The sequence below is a fragment of the Lampetra fluviatilis genome, chromosome 44 (genome assembly GCF_964198595.1).
Source record: "Lampetra fluviatilis chromosome 44, kcLamFluv1.1, whole genome shotgun sequence".
In the NCBI taxonomy this organism is placed as follows: domain Eukaryota; kingdom Metazoa; phylum Chordata; class Hyperoartia; order Petromyzontiformes; family Petromyzontidae; genus Lampetra; species Lampetra fluviatilis.
Genome location: NC_136318.1, coordinates 2160587 through 2188352, shown reverse-complemented (window position 1 = coordinate 2188352; position 27766 = coordinate 2160587). Strand labels below are relative to the sequence as shown.

Below are 27766 nucleotides of genomic sequence, written 5' to 3'. Positions count from 1 at the left end.
TAAGGCTATACCGGGGTTCTTTGTCTTGTGTACGTGGCGTATCGGGGTCACGGCACTGCGCTCTCTTTGTCGCGATCTGGGAACTCGGGCTTCCCCTAAGTCTACTCAGCCTTAAAACGAGTACAAATTAGAGAGGCGCGTGACCTTTTTGAGAGTTAGTTGTGGGAAGGGGAGTCTCATTGTAAGGCTATATCTTTAAACTCTACACGTTCGTCAATAGCACTGCCAGAGGCGACGGTTCGGGCAATGGCCCCTCGCGAGGCGTGAAAACGAAACAATGCGTGGTCGCAGTTTGCGTTGTGACGGACGTTGCCGAGAAGCGGGTTGTCGATTTTCTGCTCCGTTCGATAGCCGCAACCGCAGGAGCAGCAGCATCGCTGAATGATCTGTAGGAATATTTCATTTTTGGTTTTGTTCCGCTTAAGTCAATGGGTGCGTGAGGGTTCAACGGTTGCTGCGTAAGGGGTTGTTGTTGTTGTTGTCGTCACACAGAATGTGACATTGTCAGGGTCTGTGTACCAGCAAAACTGGGGTTCTTTGCTGTTTGTTGTGTGACTCTGTGTCTGGGGAGCGGTGGTGCAGCGGTTAGCGCTACGCTGCGCTACGGACCTGGCGACCCGAGTTCGATTCCCGCTCACGGCCAACACCGGTAACGATTATCTGAACTGGTCCTGGGCCTCCCCTAGGTCGACTCAGCCAAAAATGAGTACCTGGTGCGGTGTGTAAACATCGCCACTGGGAAGACAAAGGCGGCCGGGCGTGAATCTGGCCACCCACCCCCTCGTGTGTCGTTCCTGCCTTCAAAGATGCTACTCGCTAACAGCACTTGCCCCTGGTCTGTCAAGGCTGTATGGGGGATCTTTGTCTTTGTTCTGTGTGTGTGTGTGTATATATGTGTGGTGTGTGTGTGTGTGTTGTGTTCATCCGCTAGAGATGCCTGTTGTGAATGCATTATATGCGCCGTGTCTGCATGCTATAGGGTACACACCAAATACAAAGATGCCTCATGCAGCCTTTAGGAGAATATTGGGAAAAGTGCTGTTAGCGAGCACATTCAAAGAGCCGGGCACGGCACACGAGGTGGCCACCACCACGCCCGGCCGCCTTTGTCTCCCCAGTGCTAATGTCCTATACACACCGCCCCAGGTACACATGTTTCAATGCTGAGTCGACCGATGGGAAGGCGCAGGACAGCTTCAAACATTCGCTGTCACCCTTTGTTGGCCGTGAACAGGAATCCAACGCGGGTTGCCCGGGTCTGTAGCACAGTGCGCTAATCACTGCGCCACCGCTCCCCCCACCAGGGAAAACCACCACAGTCCGTACAACATGCGCACATTGCTCTGACCAATACTGTACATTGATATATATAGTACACAGAGAGTATATCTCTCAATTCGCGCATGCATGTGGTTTAGCATGTTTTTTCACACGTGCATGCAATAGCTTCTAATTATCATGTGTTCAAAAATGCATGCAGTCCAATTAAGAGATCTGGGCAGGGTTAATTTCAATGCACACCTCCACACGTGCGTGGACGTGTGTGTGTGTATCCTCAATGCAATGTGTGTCTCCCAATGCAATGCATTGCACATACACATGCCCATGCAATGCATTGCAATGCATGCGCTACGAACCCGGCGACCAGAGTTCGATTCCCGCTCACGGCCAACACCCAGTGACGATTATTTAAACCGGTCCTGAGCCTCCCCTAGGTCTACTCCGCCTCAAATGAGTACCTGGTGCGGTGTGTAAATATCGCCACTGGGGAGACAAAGGCGGTCTGGGGTGGTGCTGGCCACCCACCCCCTCGTGTGTCGTGCCGGCCTTCATAGGTGCTGCTCGCTAACAGCACTTGCCCTTATCGTCTGTTACAGGCTATACGGGAGATCTTTGTCTTGTATGTGCAATGCATTGCACACACACACACGCGCGTGTAAACATCGCCACGTGTGTGTGTGTGCATTGTACGACTCGCAAAACCCATCATTGCACGCGGATTATCGGGTTTACGACCTGTTCACGCATTGCCCAAAGACAAAGATCCCCCCTGAAGCCTTTACGAGACTGTCGGGGCAAGTGCAATTAGCGAGCACCTATTAAGGTCGGTCCTGTACATGTGGTGGGTTGAGGGGGGGGGTGTTGGCCAACACCACGCCCGGCCGCCTTTGTCTCCCCGGTGCCGATGTTAATATTTTTTACATTTTTTCTACTACACACACCGCACTAGGCAACTAATTTGAGGCCGAGTGGACCTAGGGGCGACCCAGGACTCTCTCGGGCGGTGCTGGGTGCGTAGCGCAGTGCGCTGCTGGCGAGCTGCTGCATCACTCGCGCTCCTTTGCGCGCACGCTCGGAGCGTGCGTTCGACAAACGCACGAATTCGCACAAAACACCCTCTCCGCTTGCGTTGCGTCAACGCAATCGGGCGAGACCCATCCTCATGGAAGTGCACGGGCCTCTATTCAATCGCGTGAGACTTTTGCAGGATTCACCAATCCAGTGGGGGGGGGGGGGGGGGTTGAGCGGCACTCTGCTACCTCGATATCGAATTACAAAATCACCGCAACTCGCGTGCAATGTTCAACACGTCCCGGCATGTGCAGGGCTTTGAAACGGAGTGAATGTCGAATGCTCAGGGGGGTGTTCGTCGTCGGCGGTGCTGCAAGAATTCGCTACGATCACGGCTGCGTCCTGCATGCAGCAGCAAGAGGACATTCAGCCGCGCACTTTGTGTGTCGTTACGCACCAAACCCAGCCTATCGTGAAGCAGTGGGTTGACTGTATATAACGTGATCCGCACGCACAGCTCGCTCGCTCATTTGTTTTTGCAATCCACCGCTAAATGAGGGTCGCCGCTTTCCCCTTACTCTCCCCGCCACCCCCAAAGATCAAAGACAAATATCCCCCGTGTAGCCTTAACAAACTTTAGGGACAAGTGCTGTTAGCGAGCACCTATGAAGGCCGGAACGGTACACGAGAGGGGGTGGGTGGCCAGCACCACGCCCGACCACCTTTGTCTCCCCAGTGGCGATGTTTACACACCGTACCACGTACTCATTTGAGGCTGAGTCGACCTACGGGAGTCCCAAGACCGGTTCAGATAATCGTCACTGGTGTTGACCGCGAGCGGAAATCGAACCCGGGTCACCGGGTTCATAGCGCAGCGCGCTAACCGCTCCACCACCGCTCCACCACCGCTCCCCGCACTCCACCCACTCCACCCCCTCCACCCCCACATTGGTTCGAGTCGTGGAGGCCACTTTGAGACCGGCGCTGTGTTTATGAGGCTCGGCCCAGAGGGGTCTCGACCATCTGCGGCTCCCCAGACGCGTGCGGTGGCTCTCACGAACGACTCCTCTGTGACCGTCGTTTATTAAAGGAGCCGGCCGCCGTCCCGTATTCACCACTTTCAATTGCCGCTCTTGAAATGTTGAGTTGTTTTTCCTTCGCTGTTTGTTTGTTTCGATTTAAAGCTTTCGTGACTGCAGGGATTCATCTTCTTGGTTCTTTCGGTAAAGTCACGTAGAATGGAAATAATAAAATAATAAAAATAAAACATAATAAAATACAATTCTCACGACGTTTCGGCCACAGAGTCTGTCTACTCGACAGACCTGTTCTCCACCTGAGGACGGCTGCTTGCGTTGTGGTCGAAACGTCGTGAGAATTATTTTATCTTCTTAGGTTTTTTCGGTAAAGTCACGTAGATAGTAAAATAAAATAAAAACAGCTAATCTGGCTGTGACGGTCCCACCTGATGACGGAGACTTGTGTTGCCTCCGAAACGTCGTGATTTTTGTTTTTATTTTATTTTACTTTCTACGTGACTTTACCGAAAAAACCTAAGAAGATGATTCCTTGCAGTCACGAAAGCTTCAAATCTAGAAAGAATTATTTTATTATGTTTAATTTTAATTATTTCATTATTTCCATTCTACGTGACTTTACCGAAAGAACCAAGAAGATGTTTGTTTGTTGTTGTTGTTGACCGAATTTGAACAAAATAATGGCTCCTCTCGTTACTTCGCCGGGTATTGTGCGGGTCGTGGGTTGGTTGGTTGAGGGCGGGTGGCATAGACGTTTGGAGCATAGTACACTACAACTGAGGATCTGTGTGCACTGCCCTCTGCTGCCCACACGTCGTCTCAACGGGAGCCTCTGTACGCCTGCTCCTTGCCGGTTTTTACGCAAGATGATCCGCCCATCCAAGCACGAGCTCGGCTCACAGTCTGCTTGGCGCACGAGATATTAAAAGGCTGAGCGCGTTGCGATTACGCCGCTGTTGGCATCGGAGTAATTATACATTTCATTCGAGGCGATGCGTACCCTACGTTAGTTATGCACGTGGTGATGAAAAACGCGACGTTTTCAGTTTGTTAATACGAAGAAACTGGAAAGTGTCCCGTGTGCACATTTGTTTAAATTGCATTGTTAATCACCTGGCTGACCTGGACAACAAAAATTATATTTGCCCTCGTACGTTGCAAGGTATACGCTTATTTTTTTTGGCACGTCAGCAGTCACGCCATGTGTTTGCAAAGAATACTTATAGCTGCATCGAACATCGAGTTCAACGTCGTGCCTTTTGGCCAGATTGTGTGTGACGTGTTGCACATGCGGGGCAAAACAAATAATACAAAATCACAATCCGTGGCCGATGTTATGTTCATAAATACGGTCTCGGCAAGCTCGTGTATGTACCGCATGCCGAACTTCTTTTGCACCGTACGTAGTCAACCGCGCTCAATCGGGGGGTGCGGGGCAGGGGGGCGGGGGGTGAACAGCAGCACTAAAAACAGAAGAAAGCAGCTCTAAGAAAATGTGTTTTCATTCTGGAAGCTTCTCTTCTGTTCTAGCTTCCAACGCGGATCGGACAAGCGCCGTGTCAGCAGTTGCGGCCTCGTTAGGGCGAGACGGGCTGTGGTGGGGGTGGGGGGAGGCTCTGCAAAAGTGAACGATAATTGGCGAAGGGATAAAAATGCAAAGGGAGAATATTCACGTGGCCCGCTGCGTCTCCTCTTCGAATCCTGATTTTAATTAGATATGTTGATTAAATGTTATGCATTACTAGCCGCGTGATTTCCATTGCAACTGATTTTTTCTCCCTCCGCGTACATCGCTTCCCGAGAGCGCACACACGTGCGCGCGCGCGCGCACGTGTGTATTTAAATATCTTTGTTCGATGGCAAGTACTTTTCTACTGTAACTTGCACATAAAGTTGGCGAAAAATCCCCTTTGCTGTGATTTCCATCGATGGTAAGCCGATGAGAATCGTTGCGTGTTTGTGGCATTTGCCAGCGTGAATTTTGCCACCCCGCGAAGTTGATCTTAAACTTGCTCTGACGCTGTTCACAAGCGGCGTACAATTGTGGTGTTAACTGCCTCGCCTGGTATACAGGAGGTCGTGGGGTCGATCCCGACGCTGACGTCTGCTGCATATGTGGAGTTTGCGTGTCTCTCTCATCATCATCATCACGATGGCTAGGAGATGTTAACTCCCTCGCCTGGTATACAGAAGGTCGTTCGATCCCGACCCTGACGTCTCCTGCATATTTGGAGTTTGCGTGTCTCTCTCTCTCATCATCATCATCACGGTGGCTAGGAGATGTTAACTCCCTCGCCTGGTATACAGGAGGTCGTGGGTTCGATCCCGACGCTGACGTCTGCTGCATATGTGGAGTTTTGCGGTGTCTCTCATCATCATCACGGTGGCTAGGAGATGTTAACTCCCTCGCCTGGTGTACAGAAGGTCGTGAGTTCGATCCCGACCCTGACGTCTGCTGCATATTTGTAGTTTGCAGTGTCTCTTTCACTTTGGCCGTGTGGAGTTTTCTCCTGGTCCTCCGAATTTAGAATCGACAACAGGCGTTTAGAGTATTTGACTGCTGTACATTTACACGCGATAAGCCACTTCATTTGGGCTATCATTTGTGGCCAGGTCGCTTCTGAAATAGAGCTACATAGCTCAGTGGGCCTTAACTGGTAAAAAATTAAAACATGGTTTAGGTTAACTCAAGTACGGTTATTCAAGATGATTAATCTTAACCCTCATCACTGCTGGTGGGCCCTGGTTGAGCTGTGGTAATTCCACATTCACATGGCAGGGTGCAGTCACGTGACGCAATTGCTGCTCGCTCCGCAAAACAATGGTAGCCCATTTCTTTACTCCATATGGAGGGTTCATTTTGAGAATCACAATCTTTATTTCGATGAGCTATGAAGCTTTTTTTTCGCAGATGTCCATACTCCACCGCGATTGTTAGTGCGGCTTGCTGAAGAGAGGGAAGCAACAGTACAATGATAATGATGTGCAGCCACTGACAAACATTATACTGGCGTGTACACGTGCATATATATTCTCTCCCCCCCACCCTCCACTCAAGGACTCGTACAGAGGTTTCTTAAATAAACCATAATGCAGTGGTGTGAATCCGTCAGGGGAGTATATATATCTTTATATGCGGACCTGAGTTAATGCTAATGAAAACAGAATCTTGGTGGCCGGGAAAAGGGAGAGAAAAAAAATCCCAAAATGTTGTCTGGCTGGTCCCTTTTGTGTTGTGTGCATTATGTACACAGACAAAGATCCCCCGTGTAGCCTTACCACACCGTAGGGGGCAAGTGCTGCTAGCGAGCACCTATAAAGGCCGGCACGGCACACGAGGGGGTGGGTGGCCAACACCACGCCCGGCCGCCTTTGCCTCCCTAGTGGCGATGCTCACACATCACACCAGGTACTCATTTGAGGCTGAGTCGACCTAGGGGAGGCCCAGGACCGGTTCAGATAATCGTAGCGCAGCGCGCTAACCGCTACACTACCGCATTGTGTACGCACACACACACACACGCACACACGCACACACACACACACGCGCACGCACGCACACACACGCACGCACACGCACGCACACATGCACGCACACATGCACGCACGCACACACACACACGCACGCACACACGCACACACGCACACACACACGCACACACGAACGCACGCACACACACACGCACGCACACACACAGGCACGCGACATCCACTAACTTCACCGCACGCCTTGCAGGACTACTCAGCCTTTGAGCTGCGGTGACCCAATGATTAGGCCGATTAGATGTACTCATGTGCGATATGGCCATTGTTCACAATTGCACCCAATAAATAACAACAACATCAACAACGATGACGACGAACGGCGGAGGGATGGCACCGCGTGCGTACCAAGAGTTGCCTCGCGACGCCAGGTGCCCGGACAAACCGCTGCATCCCAAGCAGGATCGTAAGAGACATTCACGCAGCAGTGGATTGTTCACGGCTGCTGCTGCTGCTGCTGAAGACGACGGTGCGTTACCAGCGGCCGTTGCGTTACGATGGTGACCCCCCCTTGCCCACCACGAAGCCCCCCCTCCCCCCCCAGTGTTTATCACGGCACCCCACGGCGGCGGTCTGAGCAATGTTGTATTAATCGATGGGAGGTTATATTCTTGGTTCTTTCGGTAAAGTCACGTAGAAGGGAAATAATATATATGTATAAATAATTGTTTCCTTTCTACGTGACTTTACCGAAAGAACCAATAATATGAATCCCTGCAGTCACGAAAGCTTTAAATCGAAATTCGATGGGAGGTTGTTAAGAGATGTGGCTGGGTTGGTGGTGGTGGTTGGGTTGGTGGTGGCTGGGTTGGTGGTGGCTGGGTTGGTGGTGGTGGTTGGGTTGGTGGTGGCTGGGTTGGTGGTGGTGGTTGTGTTGGTGGCGGTGTGGGGGGGTTATTTTCCCAGCCGATCGCCGCTGCTGCTGTGGCACGTGGTGGGTTCATTAAAATAAAGGCGGCGGCGACGACTCCCGGGGGGGGGGAGAGGGGAACTTGATAGAGACGTTCCCAAGACGAGAGAGAGAGAGAAGGGGGGGGGGGGGGCGAGTTCGCCGCGCGATTGATTTTTACCCTAATGGGCGGCTCAAGCAAATCCAGCTCCGGGCATTGGCGCCCCGCAATGCGTATTTTTGTTTTATTCTCCGAGCAGCGCGAGGAGGAGGGAGCTTGCCTCTGGCTGGCATTTACCGCCGGGCATCTACATTGGCAGCGTTTAAAGAGCCATCGCACACGATCAGTGATTGTTTAATAATCTCATCCACATTTTTTTTGTAACTTGTAAAAAAAATACAATTTAAATGCATTCATTAAATATCGCACACCTGGTCGCTTGGTGTACGTGGAATTGGTTTGCATATATTATGTTTGTGCATAGATGCGAATGTCTCTTGCAACCAGTTGCTAGCAGTTGCTAGCAGTTGCGCAACCGGTTGCTCAGGGTGGAGACGAGACACATTCGCCAACTGGGTTTCACTGACCCTGCGTACAGCAGTTTCTACCCACAATGCAATGTGCCAGCAACGTGTCACATTTTTACTTTTATTGCAAAATTAGTTTATTTATTCACACAATTTGGATTTTGTGCAGGGTTTGTCTGTTACATAATAGCTACTAACAGGGCAACTATTTATATGCCCTTTTAAAAACTGTTCATTAGGAAACATTTTAAAAATATCATTCTCCTTAGGCCCCATGGTTTAAAAGTGCAGTCTCCATCCCCTTATGATCCACTCCGTCTATCTGGCCTCTTCTTTCATGTGCTAGGATCATTCCCTGAAACGTCAGCTGCTATATACGTTTCGTTCCAAGGCCACAGTGCTTGTACAACCACTACAAATGCGGTAGGATCACCAAACAATCTGTTTAATTTGCATGCTCATGCTTAATTGTTACGATTCCTGATATAATCACCTTTTTTTTCTTCATGGTTCTTTCGGTAAAGTCACGTAGAAGGGAAGTAATAAAATTATAATAAAAATAAAACATAACAAAATAAAATAATTCTCACGACGTTTCGGCCACAATGCAAGCAGCCGTCCTCAGGTGAAGACCAGGTCTGTCGGGGAGACAGCGTCTGAATGAGACACCACCAGGCTTGGAGCGTCTATTTAAGCTGACACACAGACACAGACACACAGACACACCCCAGGGGCGAAACCTTCCATTGAGATGGCACACGCTGGAGTCCACATTTTGCTGTACCGCCTTTGCCTGCCAAAGTCAGGGCATGTACTGGCTGTTGCCTGATGAAGCTAGTTGTAATTACTGGCGAAACGTCGTACTCAGATTGTAAATGTTGTGGCTTGGCTCTCCAACACACTTGCTGTGCTGTACTAGTGACGAATTGGCACGTTCTGTTTACGTGACAACCCTTACTAGTTGGCTGTGTCGGGTGGTGGCGGGTTTTAACGACACATTCATATATTTGCGCGATCTAACCCCCCCAAAAAATCTCCTGTGTGTGTGTGTATGGCTCCTCCTCAACGCCCAACATCTACGCGGTGATCCGCCAACCCTCGCTGCTGCCTCTACACAGCCGTGTTGAGACTGAATCAACGTCAGTCTCAACACGGCCGTGTTGAGACTGACGTTGATTCACCACCACCGCCACCACCAACACCACCATCACCATCACCACCACCACCGCCGCCACCACCGCCGCCGCCACCACCGCCGCTACCGCTGCCACCATCACCACCAACAACACCACCACCACCACCATCGCCACCACCACCACCACCACCACTGCCGCCACCACCGCCGCCACCGCCACCACCATCATCACCACCGCCGCCACCGCCACCACCAACACCACCAACACCACCACCATCACCACCACCATCACCACCACCGCCGCCACCGCCACCGCTGCCCGGCTAACGGACCCTACACCTCCGGATCGGCACGGTTGGCTACGTACGGTGCGAAGGAATTTCGACGTACGTGCATACGTTACAGGTGCCCCTGCAGTGCAGCTGCAGCAGTAGCGGCAGCAGCGGCAGCAGCAGCAGCAGCGTGGGCTTGCCTGAGCTACAGTGTGCACCGTCTGCCCCAGTGGTTGTTGTCTGCAGTGATGCAAAAGAACATCGTGACACGGTGTAGGGTTTTGTGGATTTATTTTTGTTATTTTTATCATTTTCACACGTTCCCAGTCTGTGCATCACTCGCGGGAGGCCGAGCAGGATACGTGACATGATTGCAGCGTTTAAAAGTGGTGTGTGGTGTAAAATGTTATTAAACATTGGAGCCTTTTGCGCTGTGTATATGCGTACGTGGGTATGTATATGTGTGGGGGAGTGGGGGGAGGGGAGCGGAGGTGCAGCCGTTAGCGCGCTGCCCTACAAACCCCGAGACCCGAGTTCGATTCCCGCTCACGGTCGACACCAATGACGATTATTGGACCTGATCCTGGGCCTCCCCTAGGTCGACTCAGCCTCGAATGGGTACCTGGTGCGGTGTGTAAATATCGCCACTGGGGAGGCAAAGGCGGCCGGGCGTGGTGCTTGCTACCCACCTCCTCGTGTGCCGTGCAGACCTTCATAGGTGCTCGCTAACAGCACTTGCTCCAACAGTCTGTTCAGGCTATACGGGTGATCTTTGTCTTGGAGTGTATCAGTGGCGCCTGCGGTGGGTGAGATGTTATCTCCCTCGCCTGGTATGCAGGAGGTTGTGGGTTCAATCCCGACCCTCGCTCCTGTACATCTGAAGTTTGCATGTTCTGCTCGTGGTCACGTGGCTTTTTCTCTGGGTCCCTCCACTTTCCCCCTCCACATGTAGAATCGACTTGCGTTTAAAGGCATTTGGCTGCTCCGAATGTCCACGTGAAAATCCACTTCGTTGGGCTATCATTAGTGACGGCCAGGTCACCCCTGAAAGAGAGCCATACAGCTCAGTGGGCCTCGCCTGGTAAAATAATAAAACTGTTTGAGTATCGCTACAATCCGGGGACCCAGGTTTCACATCTCGTCCTGGTCACGGGGCACATTGGCACACTCCTATCTCATCTTGGCTTGGTGCTTCCTTTCATGGACTCTGTTTTTAAATGAGTCTGGGTTATGCAAACAGTGAGCACCGGGGAGACAAAGGCGGCTGGCTGCTGTTGCGCCGTTCCACCCCGCCGCGGCCGCTGCCGCGGTGTTGCCGATCTTAAATAGGTAAACACATTAATGCATTAATGCCCTCTACGGGGAGGAATTCCACCTATCCACCTGAAGACGGGGGCTTGTGTTGCCTCCGAAACGTAATGTTTTTACCTACGTGACTTTACCGAAAAAAACCTAAGAATATGAATCCTTGCAGTCACGAAAGCTTCAAATCTAGAATTAAGGATCTTAAATAGGCGCTCGCCAACAGCGAGAAACTCGACATCCTGACCAGGAGGAGGGAGGTCTTTGTGCTCGTGAACTCATTCGGACGCGCACGCGGTGAATCTCACAGCGGCGCAATTATAACATAGGACGCGGAAACCTGCGTAACGTACAAAATACATCGTCGTCATTTCTCAATGTTCTCGCACAGCAGAGATGTGTGCGGAACTTAAAATGTCCAATGTGACCAGTGTCTCATTGAGCCTCGGCTCTATCTTATTACTTGTCTCTGTGTTGGTTGTTGCCAAGACTCTTAGGGTTTTTTCGGTAAAGTCACGTAGGTAAAAAAATAATAATAAAATAATATTTTACTGGAGCAGTTACACCTGATGACGGAGGCTTGTGTTGCTTCCGAAACGTCGTGATTTAATTTAGTTATTTTCATTTATTATTATTTTACTATTATTTTTTTTTTACCTACGTGACTTTACCGAAAAAACCTAAGAGTATGAATCCTTGCAGTCACGAAAGCTTCAAATCTAGAATTGTTGCCAAGACATTGCCCGCAATGTTAACTCCGCCTTAAATAAATGCCCAGAGCAGTGCTGGGAGTGATAATTTGTTTTGCAACACCGGGGAAGACGAAAGGTGTCTGGCAGGGTTTCACGGTGGCCGCACTGCCACCCCAGTAAGCATTCATCCATTGAGCCAATGTTGGAATATGGTCGGAACTGTTGGCCAAACGTCGGCTGAACGTTTCGTATGTAACTGGGACCCCGTTTCGGTAAACAAAACAACCCCACTCACGGTATTTGTCGCAGGAGCCTACGATGCTAAAAGAGTTTTGTGTTTATTTTAGCAAGACTTTTATGCATTGTTATAGAAGATGATGATGATGACGACAGTGGGTTATTTTGATAGTATTTTGTGGCAAATGGTGACATTCGTGTGTACGTTGTAAGGTGCCAGCACACGTGGCATTTATTTGTTATTTGGGGAAATTGTGAACAATAGTCATATCAGGCACGAGTAAATCTAATCGGCATAATCATTGGGTCACCGCAGTTCAAAGACTCAGTAGGCCTACAAGGCCGATTCCCCTGTGTACGTGTGTGTGTGCTCGGCATTTTAAGGCCTAAAGACCAGAACCGGTGATTTCGCCGACAATGTGTTCATCAGGGGAGGCAGTTTCATATCCGGACAGCGAAGTGAAGAAGAGCTTGTTTCCAGGGAGCATGTTCTGGAAACTGGGGCGGGGGGCGGGGGGGGGAGGGCAAGAGGGTGGCTTGGCAGAGGTTGTGCATAATCGGGTGGCACTGCGTCTTTCAGACTTGTGAACAAATTAATTCATCTCCGGGAGTGCCACGTGTCGAGCAGGCGTTGGGTGTTTCTTGGTTCCGCGTTTTCCTGTTGGTGATCGGATGCCGGCCACAGCGGGAATGTTGCGTGAGTTCCGCTCCCCGATGTTTAAAACCTGACATGCTGTGCTTTGTGCTTCGATCCATGTCAACAAAAATAATTCCCAGTACATATAAAAAAACCACGCACACACAACTATTTATATAATTGCCCTCGCTTGGCATTCATGCAAGACCACTCTAATGCACCCGATGGTGTGTGGTGTACGCATGTGAATACGTATTAGCGGGGAGTGGTCGTGTGGTGGTTTGCGCACTGCGCTACGAACCCGTAAATCCGAGTTAAAATTTCGCTCATCGACAATATCTGTGACGAATATCTGAACCGATTCTGGGCAATCCCCGATGTTGATTCACCATTTAATGGGTTCCTGGTGCGTTAAAACATCGCCACTTGGGAGACAAAAGCAAGCCAGGCATGGTGCTGACCAGCCAAACCCCTCGTGTGCCGTGCCAGCCTTCATAGGTGCTCGCTGACAGCACTTGCCCCAACAGCCTCTGTAAGACTCTACCAGTGGATGTCTGTACTTACTCGCGTGGTGCTTACATGTGGGGGCAAGATTAACTAATTGCATTCGTACCGAGACATTTGTAACCTTTTGCCGTAAGCTGGCCCCTGTACTCATTCTCTGCAGCGTCGAAGTGTTTTGTCTTCGTTTTGCTGCTGCTGGTGCCGTGCTCACACCACCGATCTCCCATGTAAAATAACCCGTGCAACTGGCTAAACGGGGTCATCCGTGTCGCAAATCAAATTAAAAATCACCGTAAGAGAGGTGTTTGTTTCTTGCGAATCCAAGAATGCGATGGGCATTTGTGCGGCCGACAATTTTGGGATGGGGTGGGGTGCGGGGGAAACAGGAAGTGAACTCACAAGGGATGGGGGGTTGGACAGGAAGTGACCTCACAAGGGATGGGGGAGGGACAGGAAGTGAACTCACAAGGGATTGGGGGCAAGGCGACACAGTGCGGTATGGGCGCCGAGATGTTAACTACCTTGCCTGTTGTGCAGGTGGTCGTGGGTTCGATCCCGACCCTGACACCTGCTATAGATATTTGGAGTTTGCGCTGTCTCTCTCATCATCATCATCACAATTGCGAGATGTTAACTACCTCGCCTGGTATACAGGAGATCGTGGGTTCGATCCCGACCCGGGCGCCTGCTGTATATTTGGAGTTTGCCTGTCTCTTTCTCCGTGGTTGCGTGGATTTTTCTCCGGGTTCTCTGGTATTTCCCTCCACATTTAGAATCGACGTGCGTTTAGAGTATTTGGCTACTAAAATATATTCACGTGATGATAAGTCACTTATGTGGCCAGGTCGCTTCTAAAAAAGAGCTATACAGCTCAGTGGGCCTTGTACGTATGTACTCTCAACTTCTTTTGCACCGTACGTAACCAACCGTGCTAATCGGAGGTGTTTTACCTGGTAAAATCAAATAAAAAACAGTTTAGTAATTAGTTTAGTTTAGTGTGCGAGTGTGGGGAGCGGTAGTGTAGTGGTTATCGCGCTGCGCTATGAACCCGGCGATTCCCGCTCACGGTCAATACCAGTGACGATTGTCTGAACTGGTCCTGGGCCTCCCCTAGGTCGACTCATTCTCAAATGAGTACCTGGTGCAGTGTGTAAAATATCGCCACCGAGGAGACAAATGCGGTCGGACGTGGTTTTGGCCAACCCCTATCACTACCGCAACCCCTATCACGACCCCAACCCCTATCACTACCCCAACCCCTATCACTATCCCAACCCCTATCACTACCCCAACCCCTATCACTACCCCAACCCCTATTACTACCCCATAGCCTCCTTACCCACCCCCGCCTGTTCTCCTGTCACCATGACGACACCACCACTTTGAATAACAACCCCACTCCTTATTCCGACCACTCTCATGTTTTGCACAATTCAATAATTGTTTTGTAAAGCTCCTTGGATCGAGGCGCCGCTATACAAATCTACATGAGACGAGATGCACTCTCTCGCAAGGGTGGAAGCTTGTTGTTTATGGCTACGGGAAACAGGCGTCATCGGTTTGATAACAATCCCGGCGGCGGCGGCGGCTGAGACGGCGGTGCGAGCTTCGTAGATTCCACCTCCCCACATCCACCCACACACCGCCGCCTCAGTCCACCGAGCGGCGAGTGTGAATGGGTGACACTACAGCTAATCGATCGCAAGGCCAGGTGGGGTAACGTGTCGGGTACTCTGACCGCATCCAAGATGCCTGGCCAGTGTAGAGGATTCATCTTCTTGGTTATTTCGGTAAAGTCACGTAGAAGGGAAGTAATAAAATAATACAAATAAAACATAATAAAATAATTCTCACGACGTTTCGGCCACAGCGCAAGCAGCCGTCCTCAGGTGAAGAACAGGTCTGTCGGAAAGACAGCGTCTGAATGAACACCACCACGCTTGGCAGCGTATATTTAAGCTGGGTTGGAGGGGGAAGAGCGCCTTGACAAAGGAATTTGCATAAACGTCGTGAGAATTATTTTATTATGTTTTATTTTTATTATTTTATTATTTCCCTTCTACATGACTTTACCGAAAGAACCAATAATATGTTTTGTTGTTGTTTAGTTTGTTGTTTCTTTAAATAACTGTGTGTTGTTGTTTAATTTGTTGTCCGTCCCCCGCACCTCCGACTAGCACGGTTGGCCACGTACGGTGCGAAAGAAATTCAACATTTCTTTTACATACCATTCCCTACACTGTTAAACTGTGGCTATTTTGCTTTCTAATATTTTTCTTGTCCGAATCCAGTGATGCCAACTATTGTAATGCAATGGATTGTTGCGGTGTTTGTTGTTCAGGCCGAGCGAAGTGCGATAATGTAGGCCCCATAGCCCCCCACCGAGATGTCCCTGTCTGGTCTCAGCGAGCATCATCGGTTTGGGTTTGGGGGTATCTCGACGCTGTGCTGGGAGAGAGGGGACATTGTGCGGTCGGAGTGGTCTTACATTTGACCACTGGAAATACAGAGTACAGAATACAGAGCCGGAAATTAGTTTTGTCAAAATGTCAAAAGTAAAAGTCATGCCGATTATTGTGGAAAAGTCAATCCTCAGTGTCATTTTGTATTTCGTTTCCCCCGTTGAAGCCATTGTTTCATCATACAGCACTGTAATGTTGCACTAGAGGACACATTTTCCACTATTTATTAATAAGTGCAGGAACTAATCCTCCACGCTATCGGGGTTTAATTTAATCTCTACAAATTCCTGGAGAAACATGAGTCAGAGGAGAGCTTCCAGCAGGTGAGTGCGATATAGATCCAATGAATTCCGCGTGAAAACCTTTCAAACCCCAGCTCAGTGACACCCAGAGACATCGTACCTCGATGCACATAATCTCTCGCACGACGATTGTGCAAAAAAGAAGTATCCCACGTCTTACTTCAAGGAAAACCACAATCCAAAATAAAATTTAATCTGCAGCTGTTTTTGAGTAAATGCATGCTTATGCTACGTGCGGTATTACTGTGCGGCTTTATTTGTGAGTAAAAACAATTGAAAATCACAGCCATGTGACTAGGGGTCGCCACATATCCAAGTTTTAACCCCGGACAAGTCTGGAACGCGGCATGTGTTTTGGGTGGCACAAATAGATTCGTATTCAGATCCGGTACCGATATTGCGTTGAACTTAATTTCAGATAATTGTCATCTGTGTTCGGGTGAATGGAATGGAATTGTACCGAGCTCTGGTACCGACTGCCATTGCGTTGAACTTTATCGCAGTCGACTTGCACAGTGTTGATCATTATAGACCTTTAAGTTCAAGTTCATTTATTAGGTATAGCCCTGTGAGCCATTCGGCTCTTGAATCGGGTGCAACCGCAACAAACAAAAAACAAAAACACGAACAAAAAACATCTTAAAGTGACTATGTGACTAAGTGCAAACAGAAAATGTGACTAAGTGCAAACAAAAAATCAAAGACCTCGGCTGACTGAGAAACATGTCCAGGTTTGGTCTGCGGTGGCAAAGGTGGCGGTCCCACGCCTGACTTGCGGCACGCCACTACGACAACGTCGTGGTGCCCTCTAAGCGGCATCGCGCACCGCTGGAACGCGTTCACAACGCCGGGCGCGGGATTAGGCAGCTTCTCACCCAGGCCGACATCACGGCCACGTGGTGCTTGATGGGAGCCACGCCACGTGAGGCTATGGGGCAGCCAAGGGCACGTGGGATCACCCTCCTCCATTGCACGTCGCGCCTGGCCACACGCGTTCGAAATCCTTTCACCCGCTCCTGTCTCGGTGTTCTCCTGCCGTTCCACTGCGTTGCTTTGCGTTGCGGGCCCGACGAATCGCTTCGGTGCTGCAGTTCCAGCCGACGATCCGGCGGAGATGCGAGGAGAGTTTTATGGGAGGATCGAGATGGGCAGCCGGTCACAGGCAGAGGAGCAGGGAGGGGAGGGGTAGGCATTGAGGTGCGACTTGAAAAGAGAGAGAGAGAGAGTTGGCAGAGTCTTGGGCCAGGGTAAGGAGGGTTCCCGACCCGAGGAGCAGCAGAGGAGAAGGACAAGGCACAAGCAACACCCTCCCCCCCCCCCCACAGCCTGTAACAGACTGTAGGGGCAAGTGCTGTTAGCGAGCAGCACCTATGAAGGCCGGCACGGCACACGAGGGGGTGGGTGGCCAGCACCACGCCCCAGCCGCTTTTGTCTCTCCAGTGGCGATGTTTGCACATCTCACCAGGTATTCATTAAAGGCTGAGGCGACCTAGGGGAGGCCCAGGACCGGTTCAGATAATCGTCGCCGGTGTTTGTCATGAGCGGGAATCGAATTCGGGCCGCCGGGTTCGTAGCGTGCTCACTAACCACCACACTACCGCGAACAAATCTCGACTAAAAACGCATCTGTTTAAAATGGCTTTCTCTCTCTCGGTAAAGTCACGTAGGTAAAAAAATAAAATTAATAAAATAAAAATAAAAATCACGACGTTTCGGAGGCAACACAAGCCTCCGTCTTGTGTTGCCTCCGAAACGTCGTGATTTTTATTTTATTTTTATTTAACTTTTATTAATTTGAATTTTTTAACTACGTGACTTTACCGAAAAAACTTAAGAATATGAATCCTTGCAGTCACGAAAGCTTCAAATCTAGGACTTTTTGAAATTTCAATTGTTATTATATTAACCACACAACACACACACTAAAACCAACTGCGAATATCTGTACAATTTGCAGCTGAGATGTACCGATTGTATCCCGAGTTAAGCCAATTGGCAGATCTCTCCCTGTGTGGATCCCAGCGTACAGATGGGGGATATAAAATCCGTAACGTTGACACTTGTCCTGTAGGAGGGAGCCATGATCTGGGAGGTGACTCGCCCCGATTTTAATTCACACTTGCTGATTGAAACTGCTTGGATTTTGAACCGCGGTCGTTCTGAATGCAGTTTTGATAATTGAATAACACCCCAATGTTTTTTTTATCTTCTTGGTTCTTTCGGTAAAGTCACGTACCTGAGGATGGCTGCTTGCGTTGTGGCCGATACGTCGTGAGAATTATTTTATTATGTTTTATTTTAATTATTTTATTACTTCCCTTCTACGTGACTTTACCCAAATGTTTTTGTTTTGGGGTTGTGTGTCTTCCCGATGCTAACGTGGTCCCTTCGCCATGTGCTCACACCGCTACGCATTCAGGACATCCCGCATTTGAGGGTTGTTGAGACTACACTTTTTTTTTTGACATCGGACACATGCCAGCGGACTGGATGGGCCTTCCCACGTTTGACTCCACCGCCAAAGCTCCTGCCAGCCATCGCGGTGCGTTCAAGTCAGTTTGTGGCCGGAAGTCGAGCAAGAATGTGTCTCTCGCACGAGCACGGGAGGCTTTTTAAATCCTTTATATTAAGTTCACTTGCTTGCTTGCGTGCTTACGACCGTGCAAATCTTTCGGTCGTTTTTTAACCCACTTCCCGTGATCCAATCGAGCTGACATTTTGCACACAGACTCGTTGTGCGTGACAATGTATTTTCGTGAACATTTTTTTTCCAAAATTTAACACTTTTTAGGAATTTTATTTATTTATTTAATTACCAATTGCTTAATGGTGGCAGGCAATCATCTGACCCATATAGGTGGCAGCCATCTCAAGCCAGATGACGAGAGGACTCTAGCCGCCCGTTTCAAAGACCAATGTGGGCTGGGTTGTGGCCCATTGAACACGCATATAAAGGATTTATAGTGATAAACTTTGTTTATACGGGTTAATTTTTTTCCCCATCTCTTTTGGATTTTCCAAAAAGTTGTTTACCTTTTAACTTTGTCTCCGTAGAGACGATGGGCTGATTAGACACACTTACTGGGATTTGAACGCGCGATCTTCCAATCGTAAGTCGATTGTTTTTGTTTTTTAACCAAATCGCCAACGTGGGCCTATTTACTGAGCAGCCACGAGTGGGAAAGTGCGGCCTTCCAAATCACGTTCAATGAGGAACATTTCTTATAAACGTATTACTTTCGTTGGGTAGAACACTTACAGGACCTCATTTATAAAACATCAAGTCGAGGTGTGTCACGGTGGGATTATGCAACGAGCGGTAAAAAAAAAGGAAAGAAATGATAAAGCGGCCTCCGGTAAAAAATATAAATGCCCTGAAGCGTGCATTGCCCTTGCACTGTTCACCTGCTGGGGTTGTTCTTGGTGTGACACTGGTGGTGAGACTGGGCCATCAAGGACATTGCAATGTATTTTAAAACACGGCATTGCCTTTGATAATTATCAGAGCATGTTTATTTGCATGTTCACCACAAGTCCCGCGTGTGATTAACGCTGGGACTTTATTCCTTGTAAAAAGGTTTCTATTTGGTGTTTGAACATCTGAACACAACTCTTGTTTTATTGCCAGAAAAAAAGGCTACCAGCTATTCTTATTTTATATACTTTGATACTTGGAAAAAAAGGTCCCATCGTATTGCTGCTCACCCCGAGCCATAAATGCCCTGATGCGTGCATTGCCCTTGTACTGTTTTTATTTTGGGGTTGTTCTTTGGTGTGCCACTGGTGGTGAGACTGGGCCCTAAAGAAGGCTGCTGGCTCTGGTGTAGGACAATCAGTTTCAAAGACAATGCCGTCGATTACCAGAGCGTGTTTGTTTGCGTGTTCACCGCAATTACTGTGTGTGGTCAATGCAGATAGTATTCCTTGCAAAAGGGTTTCTATTTGGTTGTTTAAACATCTGAACACAACTCCTGTTTTATTGCCAGAAAGGGGTTAAACCCCCGAGTCTTGTAGTGGTTTCAGCCTCCGGTACTCTCGGTCAACGTCGTCGCAGTTGTGCGCCGAGAATCAATCCCGAGACACTTAAACATTAACAAAGAGCATCTGCCTGATGAGCGCGCGCTATTCAACAAAAATAAAATAACCTCCGACAGCGAGCGCGCACCCACGGGCAGCGACGAAAGCATCGCGAGCGCTCCGCGTCGCGGACGCTTCGCTCTGCGGACGGCGTGTGGAACATCTTCGGCGGCTAGAAACATTGAGGCTGGGCCTGCCGACGATCCATCCTGGGTTTAACCTGCAAGCTGGATTGTGTGAGGAGCTCACACAATCCTTGAAAGATCTGGACAAAGTCCCATCGGTGAGCTCCTCCGGCAGGCGAGGCTGCGTTGGCTGGGTCATGTAGACCGCATGCCCAGTCACCGCATGCCTAAACAACGGGCGCGGTACGGGCTAGAGAAGAGATGGAGTGATGTGGTACAGGAGGACGTGGAGCTGAGTGGACTTGCCGATGACTGGTACTAGCGGTGTTAAGATCGGCTTCTGTGGAGGAGGCTCGTGAAGGACGCTACTGGGCAGTTAGAGGCAGTCGCCCTCCAGCAACAACGGAGGACAGAAGAGCGATGCTCACAACAACGAGCGGAGCGCCGGGTGGCTAAAGCACAGCAAGTTGGCATAGTAGGGGGCACAGGTGGTGCTTCGGCCAGTCATCTCAGTCAGTCGACCTGTGGCATCTGGGTCTGCCCCGTGACCTGCCAGTGGGACTTCGACACTTCACGTGGCCTCAACGTGCACCCAGCCTGGCACAAGCGTCGTGGAGACGTCACCGCAACTTAGTGGCGAATGGCGGTTGTTGTTGTTGAGTTTGCACGCCCCGCCAAGCCAACATCTAAAGTAAAATGTCTCGCACTGAGCGAAATTTTGTCGACGAGAGCCCTGCGAAGAGTGAACGATGGCGGAGGTGGGTGGGGGGAGTTCCAAAGTCGAGCGGTGCAATGGAGGAAGCAGAGAGAGGGACATGTTCCGCGCTGTGTATGGCTGCTGCTGCTGTGGTGCAAACGGGTTTTGATTCCTTACTCGTACCCGTACCCGGCCGCACTAGGGTCGCAAACGGGTACCCGTACCCGGCCGTACCCGTACCCTACCCTGTGTTGTCGTGAGAATTTTATAGGTTTATATTTTTATTATTTTATTATTTCCCTTCTACGTGACTTTACCGAAAGAACCAAGAGTATGAATCCCTGCAGTCACGAAAGCTTTAAATATAAATTGTATCCTTATTTATATAGTGCGGTAGATCGACGGACGAACGAATTATTAATGTCCGTGTATTTAATTATCATCTTGCTTTAGTTTTAGCTTTGTGTGTACAATAATGGTAAAAAGGTCCCAAGTTCCTGATACCGAAACTGGCGATAATCGACCATGTCGCATATCGAGGTACGTGCCGCCTTGTATGCGATGCATTTGGATTGTACGAAGAAAAGAAACAGAACAAGCAAACTAATATGCCGGCGGATAAAGTTGTAAATAAATGTTATGAATTGAATGGTAATGGAAGAGGGCCAACGAGACAGGATGCCAGCCTGGTGCGTCTGCTCTGCTTGAGGGCACATTTGCTAATTGTTTATCGCAGCTTTGTATCTGGCAAGTGATTTTAAAATACCGATAGTGGCACCAGGGTCGCCAGGGTGGCCAGATGTTAACTACCTCGCCCGGTGTGCAGGAGGTCGTGGGTTCAAGTCCGACCTCGACGGCTGCTATATATTTAACATGTTCTCACCTCGTGGTCGCGTGGATTTTTCTCCGGGTCCTCCGGTTTTTCCCTCCACGTTCAGAATCAACGTGCGTTTAGAGTATTTGCCTGCTATAAATTTCCACGTGATATGCCACTTCGTTGAGCTATCATTTGTTGCCAAGTCGCTACATAGTTCAGTGGGCCTTACCCGGTAAAATAAAAAAGAACGTTTAGTTGAGCTCGAATGTTGCTCTCTCTCAAGCTAAGAGACTGCTGCTCGGCAGTTAAGGTAAATCCACAGTGGATAGTAAATGTTTCGAAAAGTGCTGAAATTTGCGATCAAGGTTGACATGACCGGCAGACTAATGTCATCTGTCGCAATTCTTCATATCGTGGTGCGAGGGTGAACGACGACTAAATGTCAAGGAGGCCACCACAATCAGAATATTTTTTTAAAAATTCATATTTGGTTTTGTGTAGCGTTGTCGGGCATGCAAACTGCATCTCACAGTTGCCGAGGAATCATGGACAAATCTGCAAGGAAGTAAGCCAGGCCGTGAGCCGGTGCTACCCACAATTGTCCAGGCTCTGCAGTCCTCTTCATACTCGGATGTTTCAAGGCAATTAATGAGTGTTTATACAACCCACGCGTACGAGGGGGCAACGCTCTGTCCCATGCAGAAGGGGCGGGTGATATTAGCCCGCGCCTTTCTGCTCTGCATTGTCTCGGCACGGCAGGGTATGGCCTCCTCCTTGACGCTCAACATCTGTGCGATCAGCCAACCCTCGCTGCAGCCTTCGCTGTGCTGGATGACAGACGTGCCTCGGTCACCACTGCTCCGGCTGTATAATTGTGTTTAGCCTTGCTGATTTAATATTTCTAAAAGTGCTAGATTGAATATACGGTGGTCACATGTGCCAGTGACATCGACCTGTATGGAGTTGGGTCAGAGGTCAGGAGTAGACCGGCGTTACTGGATTTTAGAGGTGTAAAAAAAATAGCTTCTTTTCTCACAGACATTGACTGCACGGTGAATATAATCGGACGTTTCGATCGCCACCATCAGTCACGATGTACCCAACTGATGGATGAATGATTCCGAGCCATCGCCATTTCTCACAGTCGCGTGACGTTACAATCCTTTGCCGCATCTACAAACGAGTTGAGTTCATCACTCCGTCTCCGCAGCGGACGTGATTTACTCTGCTCATGAATTTTGTTGCTACTTGATTAGACTGCCGCACGACGTGCGTGCCCTGTGCGGTTACGTCACTGAGAGGTGCTGTGCATTGGCACCCAGGTATCCATACCCAAGGGGTGGAACCAAGCGGGAGACATTTGGTCTCTGACTGTAATAATAAACTAAACTGAAAAAACTAAACCATTTTTTTTTTCACCAGGTATTTATTTTACCCACTGAACTACGTAGCTCTTTTTCAGAAGCGACTTGGCCACAGATGATAGTTGAACGAAGTGGCTTATCATATGGAAATTTATAGCAGCCAAATATGTACTCTAAATGCACGTTGCTTCTAAATGTGGAGGGAATAACTGGAGGACCCGGAGAAAAATCCACCTGACCATGGGGAGAACATGCAGACTCCAAATTTACAGGAAGTGTCAGGGTTGAGATTAAACCCCCGACCTCCTGTATATCAGGCGAGCTAGTTAACATCTCACCACCATGGCGCCCACCTACAGAAGGCCAAATATTGACCGTGGAACTTACAGCTGTAACTGGCAGATGGAAGTGACAGTGAGGCGTGGTGGTGGTGGTGTCAACTTGCATTGGTCGTGTTTGACCTCCTGACCTCGTATCAGCCTGATCACGTCCCGACTTTGCGCGAACGGTAACGATGGATTAGCTTTCGTAATTTTGTTGCACGGCTGGATTTTCTTAGGCGGCGGTTTAATTTCATTCCCTTACTTAGATTGTCAAAAGAAATCTCCCTCGGGAAGATGGAGCTGTAATTTGTTCTAGTTTTTATCTCGTGGAGGGACACACTGCCATAACTCGTTTGCGCGTATTCTTTGACAAACGACGGTCTGATAATGACAGGGGCGCGTTGCTGCGCTGCAGGTTATCTGGGACAAGCGCTCATTTACCGAGAGAGGTGTCCGTGGATAAGCGCGACGACGGATTTCTATGATCGCCGCGAGATATTTTTGGGAGCAGCGCGTGCAATTTGGGCCAACGCAATCTTCCCGCAACACTCCAGCGGCAGACAGAACTCGTCGATTGACTCGTGAAAGATTGCCGAGGCAGAAACACTTAATCCGCGCGGTGCGTAGCCAGAAGGATAATCGCACCGCCTCCTCCTACGGACGCGCCGAACAGCCATCGGAAGCGGATCGACGCGCTGCGCACAAAGTCGCAAACCGCCTCTTTTATTAAGAACGCGACGCCGCGTATTTTGAGGGCTTTGTGAAGCGTCGCAATGCGGCCCTGCATCTCGGCGGTCTTTAACAAGAGCGATGGGGGGAGGGGCTGGGGTGACGCAGGTCGGCAGGAAGAGGTGATCCTTCTCCCGTCCGGCGCGTTGCAGAGATAAGACGCCGATTTATTTTTATTTTTGGAAACGGAAACAAAAGTTACAAATCGACCGTCTCGGGTTCTCTTGGAGGCCTACGAAGCCTCAACACGGCAGGAACAGAAGCCACCGCTTGGCTTTTAGTGACTTTGCATTCGCTAAATAAAGAATACAATCCGCGTTCGTGGTTTGTGCTTTGGCGGCAGGAATAGCTTTTTTTACGGAGATCTGCTGCTGGTATTGCATTAAACTTCATTTCGATGATAATTGACCGCGGCTCACTGAGACATATACATCTGGGGCTTTGTCCTAACAGCCGGGAAGGGTGGAGACCCCGAACCTGCATCCACGTAAGCACTTTCCAAGCAATTGAAATCGGTCATTAGCTTATCGAGTAACCCCTTTATCCCGAGAAGCGTTATGGATTGACGAGGCAAATAAAATCGATGTGCGAACACGTGTCCCGCGGTATTTAATCACGCCTCTGGCTCAATAATCAGCAATTCTTGGAAAACGCGGTTCGATTTTCGACAGATAGAATGCAGGTAACGCGATTATTAGGGTGTGGCAGTGAAGATGCGTGTGTGAGTGAGTGATAGGGTGAGCAGTTGTATAGTGGAGCGGTGGTGTAGCGGTTAGCGCTACGCTGCGCTACAAACCCGGCGACCCGGGTTCGATTCCCGCTCACAACCAATATTGGTGACAAATATTTAAACCGGTCCTGGGCCTCCCCTAGGTCGACTCAGCTTCAAATGAGTACCTGGTGCAGTGTGTAAAAATCGCCACTTGGGAGACAAAGGCGGCCAGGCGTGGCGCTGGCCACCCAATCCCTCGTAATCCGTTCCGGCCTTCATAGGTGCTCGCTACCAGCACTTGCCCCAACGATCTGTTAAGACTATACGGGGATCTTTGTCTTTGTGAGGGGACTGGCGATTATCTGAACCGATCCTGAGCCTCCCCCGAGGTCAGTTCGGCCTCCACGAGGCTCCTGCCGAGTTGCCGCTGTCACGGGCAATGTTGCTGTTGAGAGTAATCCTAATTGAATCATCTGCATCATTTTTTTAAAATGTTATTTTATTGGGATCTATGATCAACACCCGTCACATCGTCGGTTCGTTTGGCAATGTGAGGAGGCTGAAGAACCAATGCAGAAAAGGGGAAGAACAGAAAGACTCCATATATCGAGACTCCATACATCGAGACTCCATACATATAAGGTGCCCGGCTCAGGAAGCGAACCCAGGCACGTGTTACTGTGAGGCTCACGTGTCACCACTGTTGGTATGGTTCGAACATCGGCACTTGTGACTTCCTTAAATCGGAAATGGCAGTCTAAAGGTTCATTAGGTAAGATTAACATCTTTCCAATCTTCGTACACAAAGCCCCGTTGTAGTCGTTACCGAGTGTTATATTTGTTTTGGGAATTCATACATCTCCCCCCGCGATGGATTTGTTTTGTATTGCCCGCGATGATCTTTCCTGCTGTGCTCATGCACATACGAACAGCAACAACAGCAGCAGCAGCAACAACAACAACAGCAACCAAAGCCCAACGACACGAATATTCAGAGCGCTCTTCGCCGGCAGGAATTTGTTCATTCTCTCTTTGTGGGTCGGGGATTCAGAGAGGATACCTCGGACTCGCGTTTCGCCAAATTCAAACCCAGCCGCAATCTCCACAATATTGTGAAACACAAAGCCCCGCTCGTTTATTGCGGCTTTCATAGATCCCACGGCGCCGTCGTGAGCCAATAACGGAGGGACCGTATTTATCTCAGAAAGTCCGTTTGCGATTGCAATGCTGTAATAAGTATTCAACGATCATAATAGCACACAATTCTAGATTTGAAGCTTTCGTGACTGCAAGGATTCATACTCGTAGGTTCTATCGGTAAAGTCATGTAGGTAAAAAATAAAATTAAAAGTTAATAAAAGTAATAATGGAAATGAAATAAAATAATAAATCACGACGTTTTTTTTTTTTACCTACGTGACTTTACCGAAAGAACCTAAGAGTATAATAGCACACACACACACGTGTCCCTGCCGTAGGAACGTGGAATTTCCACCACGTGCTTCGGAGCGCTGATAGCGATGAGTGGCTGCCCCGTTGTTCATGTTGGCATGGCTGACTGAACGAAGTAGGTGTGGTGGTATCACCCCACTGGAGGCATCGTCACTTCAGAGGCGAGGATTCTGGGATGCGATGTCGGTTTATGAAGCTCACAAACCCTCGGGGCATGCGAGCCTGCCAGGAGAATGATTTATTTAATACTTTGATACTCGATTGAGGCTTTCCTGGAAAAGTACATCCCGGTAACACTTCCAGGGAATGATCCTGCTTTAGGATGTGTGACCGATTTCATGGTAGGGTAAATATGTTTTTCAAGTTTCAAGTTCACCTTGTTTCCCCAGGGTGAGAACTCAAGAGGCCAAAGAGCAAATCGCAAAGTGCAACGGTGACGCAAAAGTATAAATCGGAGTAGAAAACCACCCCGAGATGAAGGAGAGAATGAACACCCACGTCACCGATTCAATGCAAAATGTAAAACAGTGCAACCCACGACCTCCTGCATACCAAGCGAGGTAGTTAACATCTCCTAGCCACCGTGATGATGATGAGAGAGGGAGACACGCAAACTCCAAATATACAGCAGCAGGCGTCAGGGTTGGGATCAAACTCACGACCTCCTGTGTACCAGGCGAGGTAGTTAACATCTCCTAGCCACCGTGATGATGATGAGAGAGAGAGAGACACGCAAACTCCAAATATACAGCAGCAGGCGTCAGGGTTGGGATCAAACTCACGACCTCCTGTGTACCAGGCGAGGGAGTTAACATCTCATAGCCACCACCGGGGCCAGGTGCCCTCAGCAGTAGGCGACTGGGCTCACTGCCCTACTCATGCAGAGGTCGGGATCTGGATGAGCACCACGACCTCCTGTGTACCAGGCGAGGGAGTTAACATCTCATAGCCACCACCGGGGCCAGGTGCCCTCAGCAGTAGGCGACTGGGCTCACTGCCCTACTCATGCAGAGGTCGGGATCTGGATGAGCACCACGACCTCCTGTGTACCAGGCGAGGGAGTTAACATCTCAGAGCCACCACCGGGGCCAGGTGCCCTCAGCAGTAGGCGACTGGGCTCACTACCCTACTCATGCAGAGGTCGGGATCTGGATGAGCACCACGACCTCCTGTGTACCAGGCGAGGGAGTTAACATCTCATAGCCACCACCGGGGCCAGGTGCCCTCAGCAGTAGGCGACTGGGCTCACTGCCCTACTCATGCAGAGGTCGGGATCTGGATGAGCACCACGACCTCCTGTGTACCAGGCGAGGGAGTTAACATCTCAGAGCCACCACCGGGGCGCCTCGCGAATCAGCCCCCTCGAGCCGGGGCTGTGTCATTTCGCGGGGCACTGAGAGAGCAATCATCTCCACGTCTGTCACGCGCCCGTGGGGTCTCGAGGGCGCCTCGGACGCCGTTGGGATTCTCGCTGACAACTCCGAATTTTTTGTGTTATTATTTTAAAAACTCCGCGTGACGCGTTTTTTTTTTTTGCTGCTGCTGCAATACGACAGAGCACGAACGCTGGAGCAAGACGCGATCGCCAAGTCGGTGAGGTTTTTTTTTACGCGTCGGCTTTAACCCGTCTGAAGCGTT

At 49.7% G+C, this 27766-nt stretch overlaps 1 protein-coding gene across 2 annotated transcripts in view; it reads left to right on the top strand.

Annotated features, from left to right (window-relative positions):
- CAMKV (CaM kinase like vesicle associated) overlaps positions 1–27766 on the top strand; it is a 139235-nt gene that overhangs the window by 1748 nt on the left and 109721 nt on the right. The window lies entirely within an intron of this gene.